Raw genomic sequence first — 11,740 nt, forward strand, 5'->3', positions numbered from 1 at the left:
AGAGTATGACACTGTCTATTGAACTGTTGTAAGTTAACACCAGAAGCTTACCGAAATAAATTGTGAACATAGAAGCAAAGCATGTGTAAATGTGATTATGCTGTTGAGTTAAACACTTATTTTCATAGGTGGGAATGTGGGTGTCAGGTTACCACTTTCAAAAGATTGGCAGACCTTTTGGTGAGGGAACAAGCCCTTAATACTTTGCTGAAGGACATGAGAATCTGGTTGCCAGACTGGGAGTGTAACTCTTCAGATGAACTGGGGAGAAAAGGGGATCACTACTTAGCAAGCAGATCATCACTGCACAAGAAGGGTATACTAAGTACTGCACATGGATATAAGGGAACCCATGATGGGCAGCCTAAATCACCCCATTAGAGTCTACCAGTAACAGGGGCAGCCATTAGTTCAGGTACACAGCCAGGATCAGGGGTTAGATGTTTTAAATGCAACCAGAGGGGCCATGTAGCATACAAATGGCCACTGAAGCAAGGTGGGGAACAAAAGGTGAGGGAGCCAGCAAGTGGGAATAATAGCTTGTCAGTAGCAAGTTGTTTGGAGACAACAGGGGTACCAAACTATCACCAGAGTTTGTATCCTATCTTAGTGGATGGAAGGCAGGCCACTGCTAAGAGAGACATGGCCTCTAACATAACTACTGTAAAGCATGCAGTCACGGCCGGCCTTAGGCATAGGTGAACTAGGCGACCGCCTAGGGTGCCATAAAGGCCAGCCTCTTAAAAGGCACATTTTTTATTTATTTTGATTAACAAAGTTTGCGCTCTTCTCGTCGCCCTGCTGAAATGTAACCGGAAGCAGGAACTATGGGGACGGGGTGAGCGCCCTCCCACTTACAGCTGCAGGTTGGCTAGAACAGCTTAAAAAAGAAAAACTTACTTTGCGGTTCGAGTCTCCAAGCTTTTAGATTCCTGCGTGGCCCCTTTAATTTTCTGTTTTTTTTCTAAACCCCTGACGTCATCACATGCAGGATGTGCGAGATGACTTCAGCTCCTGCAGAGTGCAGACCGGTCTGAGAGCACATGTTTCTTCGCCGGGCCAGCTTCTGAGGTAAAAATTGCTTCTTTTATTTACTTACAGCTGCAGCCAGAAGAAACTTTTCTTATTTTACAGCACCCCCCCCCCCCACTCGGCTCCTCATTAATTTTACTGCGTTAAAAACATTTTATTTTATCTAATGGCTGCAGTAAACAAACTGTATTTAACATTTATGGTATTACCTTGTGTGTTAACGGTTGCAGGCAAGAGAAACCTTAATAACCCTTAATTAGGCTATTACTTATTTAACTCATACTTTAGCAGGAGACGGAAACATTGAAGAAAGCTTATCTTAGTTACTTATCTAACTGTGTGTGTCGTCGTGTACTTTACTGTGTGTTAATGGCTGCAGGCAGGAGAAATTTTACTTATTTGACAGCACATTTTTCATCCCCGGCTCGGCTTCTCAAGCATTACTTTTACTGTGTGTTAAAAACATTTTGTTTTACTTAACGGCTGCAGAAAACTGTGTTTAACATTGATTTATGGTATTACCTTACTGTGTGTTAACAGCTGCAGGCAAGAGAAACCTTAACCTTTAACCTTTTAGTTATTGAATGCATACTTTTGCAGAAGAAACTGAAACATTGGAGAAACCTTTTGCTTATTTAACTGTGTGTTGTGTGCTTTACTGTTTGTTAATGGCTGCAGGGAGGAGAATCCTTAACTTTTATTTATTTAAGTCGGCCTTTTACTGTTAACTTTTTACTTAAGTTGTACTTTTTACTGTGTGTACAGCTGCAGGCAGGAGAAACCTTAACGTTTTACTTTTTAAACTCATACTGTGTACAAACAGATGCAGGCAGCAGGCAGGAAAAAGTGGTGTGTGTTTTAATCTTGTAACGGCTCCAGGCAGGAGAAACCTTAACTTTTTACTTATTTAACTTGTACTGCATATGGCTGCAGGAGGAGAAACTGATGTGTGTTTTAACCTTTTACTTATTTAGCTGCAGACTGATGTGTGTATGTGAGACGGAGTTACTTTATGTATGGTGCATGCACATTTGTTGCATCCTTTATGAATGTGCACCTCATTCTCCCAGCACATTTGTTTTATGTTAGAAGATTTCAACACTGTCCTTGGACGATACTGGTTAGTATAAATGTTGTCCTGTTTTTCTTATCTATTTTTGTTATTGTACACTGTTATAGTATTGCAAAGACAAACAGGTTTGAATGACTATCATCTCACTGTATCTACTTTTCTGGGTAATGAAGTTCATAATTGCATAACTTTATTTTTATTTACTGTTCATAAATGGATAGAAAGACATTACATTTGACTATATGTGGGTTATATTGTTATCTAATTGAATATTAATGGACTGGCTAATCTAATTGGAAAGTACAAGTAGAGTTTGATAAGGGGGGGCTCAGTCCGCACATTTTTCTTCTGCCAAATCTGTTTGTTTTGTTAGTAGCACAACTGGTAGAATGCTTGCTTTTGATGCAGAAGACTAGGGTTCTACTCCCCCCATGAATGGATTGCTAATACTGTACTGTGTTGCACTTTTAAAGGGAGTGGATGCTGTAGTCCTGAGAATGTCCTCTTTGGCGGAGATACCTAGTAACTATGAACTTGTTATCAGTCTGCCCTCCTTCCATATTGCAGTATTACTAACTTATTTTTAATGCAACATAGGCAATATATTTCTCAAGGGCAACAGGCACTTTATTTGCAGACGAAACAATGAAATATTAAGTTGCTTGCTAGCAGCAATCTGTTCATTAGTTATAGATTTTACAGATCTCTTTAATGTGGAATTACTTAGATGACATTTACTTCTGCAGAGAATGTGCATATTTACTGATACTGGTGGATTGTACAAGTTTGAGTAGACTTTCATGATGGAAATGTTCTGAACTGGGCAGTTTTGTCATTATTGCTTCATGTGTTTTATTTCTTTGCTTACTGGAAAAAATTTTTAAATAAGTTTAAACTACGGCCTAACAAGTGTGCTATATTATACAAGGAATGTGATTTAATACAATGAGGAAGGTGTATCAGAGAGCATGTGTAAGTTTCATGTGCCAGATGCATTTTCTATAAATATGGGTTTTCATGCAATTTCAGTGGCAGAAAATTTTGCTGTTCATGCTAAGCCTCTTTTCATTGTAAGATTGTATTGTTTATTAAATGGCTATCTGTGTTTGTGCTATTTTAGCTTAAGCTTCTGTACACAGGGAGGAGAGAGGTTGCTATTCTACTTTTCTGAGTTGTAAGGTTTGCTCGAGTAAATTTAGCTGTTTAGATTAACCTAAGCAACCCTTTGAAACAAGGCACATAGGCTTCTATTTTCTGAAAACATGATTTTTATAGTAAAGTATGTGTGAAGGAGCAACAGATAAAGCAGGTTTATTAAAGGAAATTTCCATCTTTACTTGCAGTTTAAACTATATTACAAGGTATCCTTTCTTTTATGCATTTAAATAATTAAAGAAAATGACTGGACTGGTTTTCTTGGGAAGTGAATGACTGCAGTGGCTTTTTTGGGGCGTGACCTACCTGTTGGCGTGGCTTGTACAGGTGTTTCATGAGTATAACGTGGGTGGGGCTTAAGGGGCACCAGAGCACTACTTTGCCTAGGGTGCCATATCAGCTAAGGCCGGCCCTGCATTCAGTGGTTAAAAAGGAGCAGTACCTGCTTGAGCAGTCCACTCCAATCAGAGGTTTAGAAGAGATCCCATTCCAAATACCTTTGACCAGGGTTCACCTTGACTGGGAGGGTGGAAAAGGAAGCAAATAGTTAGCTGTGTTTGAGGATATCCCTGCAGAAATTGTGATAGGGAATGATTAGGATAATGCAGTACCTTGTGTGCATGTAGTTACATACAGTCAGGCTTGGAGACAGGCATGTAAGTTTGGTAGTCTGGGGGAGTCCCAGACAGGCCCCACACCTGAAGCTGGGGCTTGTGATGTGGCTATTTCAGGGAAGGAGCTACATTGAACCAGTGAGCCTGAAAGTGAGCCAAAGCTGCTGGTAGGTACTGATGTTCCCATGGACAAGGTGACTGCAAGGACAGAGATGAGCGGTACTACTCAGGCTGACAGCGAGACACTGCTGTCAGAAGATATTAGGCTTCCTGTGGAAGGGGAGCTAGGAATGGTCATAAAAGTAGAGTTGATACAGGCTCAGCTTTCAAACTGTACCTTACAAAGCTTGAGGGAATTAGTTAAGGAGACACCTGATGCTCAAGGATAAGGGAAGTCTTCATAATACAAAATAGGGTTATTGTGAGAGTGGACCCCTGAGGTAGAACTAGAGGGTGAGGTAATACAGCAGTTGGTAGCCCCCAGAGCCAACCATCTGGCACTTCTAACCATAGCCCATGACATTCCTTTTGCAGGTCATATGGGTATAAAGGCTACCAAGAGATGTATTATTGCACACCTTCTATTGGCCTGGGATTGCAATGGATGTAACAAGGTACTGCAGGACCTGTTAGCAGTGCCAAAAGGTAAGCAAGGCAGGGGAAAAAGTCAAAGCTCCATTGAAGCCTTTGCCTGTGATTGAGTAGCCATTTCAGAGGGTAACTATGGGTATTGTGGGGCCTCTGAGTACAACAAGTTCCATGAGGAAGAAGTATATTCTGGTGGTAGTAGATTATGCTACTAGATGCCCTGAGGCAGTGGCTTGGTCCTCCATCAAGGCAGAGAAGGTGGCAAATGCTTTGTTAGAGATTTTCAGCAAGGTAGTTTCCTTGAGAGAAATAGTAGCTCACAGAGGTGCCAATTTCATGTCAGACCTGCTGGCTTGTTTGTGGAGACATTGTGGGGTAAAGCACCTAAAGGCCACCTTTTACCATCCCTAGACTAAAGACTGTGTTATGAATATTTGCATACAAGTTTAAGAGAGAGAGGGACAAATATATGCTCCATCTACCATTTGCATACAGATAGGTACCCCAGAAATCCACAGGTTTTTCACCTTTTGAGTTGCTTTATGAGCATAGGGTGAGGGGGGCCTTTAGATTTGATTTCCGATGAGTGGGAGGGTGAGTGTGAATCCCACAAGGAGTTTGTTGTGGCATATGTCCCAAACCTCCGGACAAGGCTCAGGGAGCTCATGGGCTTGGCTGAGAGAACCTGGCAAGATCCCAACAGCAGAAAAAAGTCTGGTATGACAGGAATGCTTGAGCCCGAGAGTATGATGTGGGACAGCAGGTTATGGTGCTCATTCCTGTCAAACTCAATAAGCTGCAGGCAGCTTGGGAGGGACCCATTGAAGTGTTAAGGAAGCTCCATATTGTTAATTACATGGTAAACCTGCTAAGCAGGAGGCAAGGCACAAATTGTACTATGTTAACATGATGAAGCCTCAGCATGTCAGGGAGGTCCTGGGCAGACTGCAAAGGGCAGGGTTGACCATTAATCCAAGCAAGTGTCAGATGGGTATGGAAGAGGTCTCCTACCTGGGACATTGAGTGGGGAGTGGTATGATTAGGCCAGAACCTGTCAAAGTTGAAGTTCTTCAGGAGTGGCCTGCTCCTGTTACCAAAAAGTAGGTGAGGACATTCTTGGGGACAATGGGGTACTATAGAAAGTTTGTTCCCAATTATACTACAATAGCTGCTCCCCTCACAGATGTGACAAGGAAAAACAGGACAGATGAGATAGTGTGGACCCCAGCCTGCAAGTCGACATTCCAAAAGCTTAAAGGGGCTTTGGGAGGACTCCCTGTGTTAGCCAGTCAAGATTACAGCAAGTAATTTGTTGTGGAGGTGGATGCTTCTAACCATGGTGTGGGGACTGTACTCAGCTAGGTTTCCTCAGAGTGAGAAGTGCACCCAGTTGCATATCTCAGCTGTAGACTCCAACTCAGGGTGGAATGTTATGCAGCTGTAGAAAAAGAATGTCTAGCCATAGTATGGGCACTGCAGAAACTTGAGCCATATCTGTATGGAAGGAAATTCACTGTTGTTACAGACCACAATCCCTTAAAATGGCTATATAGTGTCAACCAGCAAAAAGATAAGTTACTAAGGTGGAGCCTGTGGTTGCAAACATATGACATGGCAGTGAAGCAGTGTAGAGGGGTTAGCAATGCCAATGCAGATGGACTCTCAAGACAGAGTATGGGTTAATATGTTCCCAGACAGGACCTTTTCTCTCAAGCAACATTTTTCCAAGGTTACTTTAAAAACTAGCTTGAGTCTTCAGAGAAGGGGGGGGGGGCAGATGTGGCAATGAGATGCATTGCCATGTATGCCATGGAGAATAGGACACAGCTATTTTTCATTAGGAAGATTTGTGGTCTAAACTCTTGTGGCTGGAGAGGATAGCCTACACCCTTGTAAGCTGGAAATTGCTCATTGAAGTCTTATATTGTCTGTTATTCTAAAGTGTCTTAGTTCTGGCTTAAGCACTTGGGCTCCAAAACCAATTATTTTACACTAGGAAGGTTTGTGGTATAGAGTCTTGAGGTAGGAGAGTGTGGCCTGCACCCTTCTACGCTGGGAATTGCCAGTAAAGGCTTATTGTGCCTGTTATTCTAAGTGTCTTGGTTCTGGTTTAAGCACTTGGGTTCTAGACAGTTATTTCACATTAGAAAGGTTTGTGGTCTATGCTCTTGTGGGAGTATTCCACTAAATTACCACTTTATTTAAACTGTTTTTTGCTGTTGTGATGGCAATTTTCTGCACTTTGAATTTCTAGTACTCTGCAATTTATACCATAGGCTAGATTCAGGCTTGATGAATCTAGAATGAATCTAGACTGTGGTATCATTTGAACAGTAAAACCAATCACGTCACACTGAAATCTGCTGAAAAGATAAGTATTTTTTTAAAGCCTACATTGGGCTGTGAGAACAGTATTCTATTGAATTTCTGCTTTATTTTAACTGTTTTTGCTGTTGTGACCGTGATTTTATGCACTTTGAATTTATAGTACTTCTGCATTTTGTAGCATAAACTCAATTCAGATTTGTCGAATTCAGACTGTTTGGTATCACTTGAGAACAAAAAACAGTTTTCACTGAGACACTGTAAGATGCGAGACATCTGTTGCTTCCAACTAACTATAAATGTCAGTTTTTGCTTTTATATTGCACTTTTAATTTGTATTTGCATTCTATTGTATGAATTGTCTGAACTATTTTTTCTTTTGCCACATTTTACTGTATACTGTACTAGTTCAGCTGTAGCATAGCCCATTTCCAGGTTTGCTGTTTCTGGGTCTGTTTTGTAACTTCTGAGCATCACATTCATGCCATCCTTGTTGGAGAAGACCCTTCTGCACCCATGTGGGAGGACAGTACTGTCTGAGTCCCATCTAATCGAGGGTGATTGGACTAAAGCTCAGAGAGAGTGTCCTTATTTTCTAGACTGAGTTAAAAGGGTTATTTCTTGTTTTATTTAAGCCTCGCATTTGGCTTGTTTGCATGCATTACACCACCGTGCACTGCCATGTAGTGGTGGCTACCAAGGCGGTTATAGACACAAACATTTTGGTTGTTAAATTTTCCCTTAGCACTTTGCTTGTGGTCCTCCAGAGGTTGTTGGTGGCCCTGCTCTACTGTCAGGTGGAACACTAAGCCTAGCCTCTCACCTCTCATCTACTAGCCATTCCTAAGTGTGACCTCTTTTCCTGAGCATATAAATTTACCTAACACTATGGAAGGACAATTTCCCACAGTTTCTCCACCCAGCTTGGTTGACATGGGCATTCTAAGGCAGTGTAACAACTGCCTCATATTCACCAAAAAATCTCTACTTCTAGTCCACATAGACTCAACATGTGAAAGAGAAAGAGAGATCTATAGTAAGAACTTTGAATCCATTCTCTCTCACACACCAGTCAGTACATATGACTGAACAAGAAAGTTCAGTTACAGATTTGCTGTTCTGAACTGTTTGGAAGTTTCCAGAAGGCCAGTGCTTACTTGGGCTAAAGGGAAGTCTCTGTGTTCACCAGTGGGAGTGGTTAACACTGAACAGCCTGCCTGTTGCTGGAGGAGTGGTTACTACCTAGAAGTTGTAGTTTTATTGGCCATTTTGGGTCAATTCTAAACTCCTTGATCTGCCTCTCTTAAAACCTGACTGCCTCGTGGTTTTGGTGTCTTTTCAGGCTTGCTAGTTGTTGCTGAAGCACCTACCAAGGGGAGAAAACGCTGAGAGAAGAAAAGGAGCCACTTTTGTGATTTTAAGTATTTTCTTCTGATTTTTTGTTAAGTTTTACTGCTTTGCCACCTACTTTTTGGCATTTTCTGGCTTGCTAAAGTTTATATCTGTAACAGCACTTGGAACACATCTAGAGCCTGTTTACTGCATTTCCTGTGTTGCACTTAATTTAAAATCATTTTTTTCTCTAAAAACTGCATTTTACCCGATTTTGGCCTAGCACTCAAGTGTGGGGTCATTTATTGCACTGTTGTGATTATTTTGCTGCCTGTGTATCTCTGCTATCTTTAAACTACAACAAAAAGAAAAAAAAAACATATCTTGCTTTTTTCCCAATTTCTGAAAGTTAAGAAAGTTCAGTTACAGATTTGCTGTTCTGAACTGTTTGGGAGTTTCTAGAAGGCCAGTGCTTACTTGGGCTAAAGGGAAGTCTCTGTGTTCACCAGTGGGAGTGGTTAACACTGAACAGCCTGCCTGTCCCTGGAGGAGTGGTTACTACCTAGAAGCTGTAGTTTTATTGGCCATTTTGGGTCAATTCTAAACTCCTTGATCTGCCTCTCTTAAAACCCGACTGCCTCGTGGTTTTGGCGTCTTTTCAGGCTTGCTAGTTGTTGCTGAAGCACCTACCAAGGGGAGAAAACGCTGAAAGAAGAACATGAGCCACTTTTGTGATTTTAAGTATTTTCTTCTGATTTTTTTAAGTTTTACTGCTTTGCCGCCTACTTTTTGGCATTTTCTGGCTTGCTAAAGTTTATATCTGTAACAGTAACAGTACCTGGAACACATCTAGAGCCTGTTTACTGCATTTCCTGTGTTGCACTTAATTTAAAATCGTTTTTTTCTCTAAAAACTGCATTTTACCTGATTTTGGCCTAGCACTCAAGTGTGGGATCATATATTGCACTGTTGTGATTATTTTGCTGCTTGTGTATCTCTGCTACCTTCAAACTACAACAAAAAGAAAAAAAAAACAAAAAAAAATCTTGCTTTTTTCCCACTTTCTGAAAGTTAAGAAGGTTCAGTTACAGATTTGCTGTTCTGAACTGTTTGGAAGTTTCTATAAGGCCAGTGCTTACTTGGGCTAAAGGGAAGTCTCTGTGTTCACCAGTGGGAGTGGTTAACACTGAACAGCCTGCCTGCCCCTGGAGTAGTGGTTACTACCTAGAAGCTGTAGTTTTATTGGCCATTTTGGGTGACAATTCTAAACTCCTTGATCTCTCTCTCTCTCTTAAAACCCTACAACTCTCTTTTTTTGCGGTTTTGCGCACTGAGCAGCGTCGGGCAGCGCCGCCTAAACAGGTTTAAACTATTCCAGGCTCCACAAAATCTGCTCTTCACTTTTTCCCTTAGAACTGTTCAAACTCTCAAAGTAATCACTCTGTTCTCTTTCTAAAGCCCTGCACTTGCTCAGCTCGTATAAGGAAACACTAACTAACTAAAGCACTACACTCTCCTTGACTTCTCATAAGTATTAGGCTCCCGATTGGTCCTTCCTGATCAAGTGAAAAATCAGTTCCCTTCCCTAATCTGATCAGTAAAAAGACAGTTCCCTATACTAATCTGGTATGTCCAAGGGTCAGTTTCAAGGTTACTCTCCAGTCCAGCTGGTGAATCTGGGAATTTTGAGGCAACGTTACAATTGCCTTATGTACACAGACAACCCTCTCCTCCTTCCAACAAACTCTAATACATGTGAGAGATGCAGTTACACAGCCAAACTGGAGGCAGAGCTCTCTCAACCCAAGACTGGCACAGTCAGTCGGGAGGAAAAGATAACCACCCACACCACAAATCCAGTCTCACATAGACCTATTGCATCTGCATACCCAACACATAAACACACAAAAACATACTCAGAGGCTCTTAATAAAAATCTGCCTAAACAGCAAAGACCTCCTAAGCAGATATCCAAGCAACAGCCACCCCTCAACAACACCCACGAATCACATATCTCACAAAATCAGTGTGCCTCACAGTCACAGCCCTTAAGGTCAAACAACACACCAAATACACTTGTTATAGGGGACTCTATTGTCCGGAACAGTGATGTCCCGCTCACCAGACTGAACAAGGTGAAGGTCACTGTAAGCTGCCTGTCGGGTGCCAGGATATGCCACATAATGCAAGCACTCAGGTCACTCCAAAGCAAGTACAAGTATGACTCCATCATTGTCCATGCTGGTGTGAATGACCTGAGACGTACCTCCCTGGACTACATGAAAAGAGACATAGAGGAGCTCTCTGAGCATGTAGCCCAGACCGGTATGACCCTGACCTTGAGTAGCATCTTGCCCTCACCAAGAATGATGCCATAGTATAAAGACAAAATGATCAGTTTCAACAATTGGCTAAAGTATTGGTGTCATTCAAAGGGGATCCAGTGTCTGTCAGCCTGGGATGACATGCTTGACAAGCCACATTGCTTCGCTAGGAAGGCTTGCACCTGTCACCCATAGGCTTTCATATACTGACCAAGGCTCTTGCCACCCCCATAGTGCCTTTTTTAGGCAAGGCTCAAAGGACAAACCCACCTCTATAGACAACCCAAGGATAAAAAAACATAAGGTAAAGCTACTCAATGCCAGAAGTCTAAACCTCAAGGTGCACACACTCGAGGCTCTCCTTAGTATGGAGAAAATCGATGTCTGTGCAGTAACAGAAACCTGATTCATGGCTCCTGAAAGCACCCCAGCACTACCAGGTTATAACTCATACCATGCGTTTCGGCCCCAAAACTCGGACTGAAGCACAAAAGGAGGGGGAGTATCTATATTCATCAAAGATACCTACACCTCCAGGTTAGTGGCACTACACGAAGCATCAGAAACCATCTATGTGCAACTAACAGCGGACAAAACTGCCTTTCAGTTTGTAGCCTGCTACAGAACACCCTCCCTATTACAGGAACCCACTTGGCATTCCTGAGAACACTGGAGAATATGAAGGTCTCTCCAACACTATGTTATTGGGTGACTTCAACTACCCAAACATTGACTGGGAAAACTACTCAAGCCCAAACACCCTCACCCAATGGTTCCTTGAATTTACAAACTAACACAATGGAACAACTGGTCACCACTCCCACAAGAGGGAACAACATATTGGACCTGGTCATCACCAACATGGGGACTCTATGTTCCACACCAGAGGTAAACCCCTCATTGGTAAGATCAGACCATAAACAAATTTCCCTGGACATCCATATCCCATCCCCACCCCCAGCCAAGGAAATTACTGTAACGAATTTCTCAAAAGCCAACTTTGCACTTCTCAAGACTGAGGTGGAATCCTTCAAAGCCCCTGGGCCAGAGGATAATACAGCCCAATCCGCAGAATCCTTTACAAATGCATTCTATGAGCACCTGCATGAATGCATGGATCGTGCTATCCCAAATAAAACCAAGACTCACTCCTCCAAAAACAGGAGACCAGTGTAGTGGACCCCGACCATAAATAAGCTATACAACAGAAGGAGGAAGCTACTACATGACAGAGCAAAATCCCAAAAAGGGAAGGCATCTCTGATCAGTATTTGCAAGAAACTTTGATCCCTCCTAAA

At 42.1% G+C, this 11,740-nt stretch overlaps 1 long non-coding RNA gene across 1 annotated transcript; it reads left to right on the forward strand.

Moving 5' to 3' along the window:
- Positions 1-803: 803 nt before the first annotated feature.
- LOC122812877 lies at positions 804-11,128 on the forward strand. Its single transcript, XR_006366599.1, has 3 exons — positions 804-866; positions 4,753-4,755; positions 11,118-11,128. It is a non-coding gene; the product is annotated as an uncharacterized LOC122812877 (long non-coding RNA).
- The last annotated feature ends 612 nt before the right edge of the window (positions 11,129-11,740 follow it).

Source organism: Protopterus annectens, chromosome 10.part0, assembly GCF_019279795.1.
Source record: "Protopterus annectens isolate FY-2018-M chromosome 10.part0, PAN1.0, whole genome shotgun sequence".
NCBI lineage: Eukaryota > Metazoa > Chordata > Ceratodontiformes > Protopteridae > Protopterus > Protopterus annectens.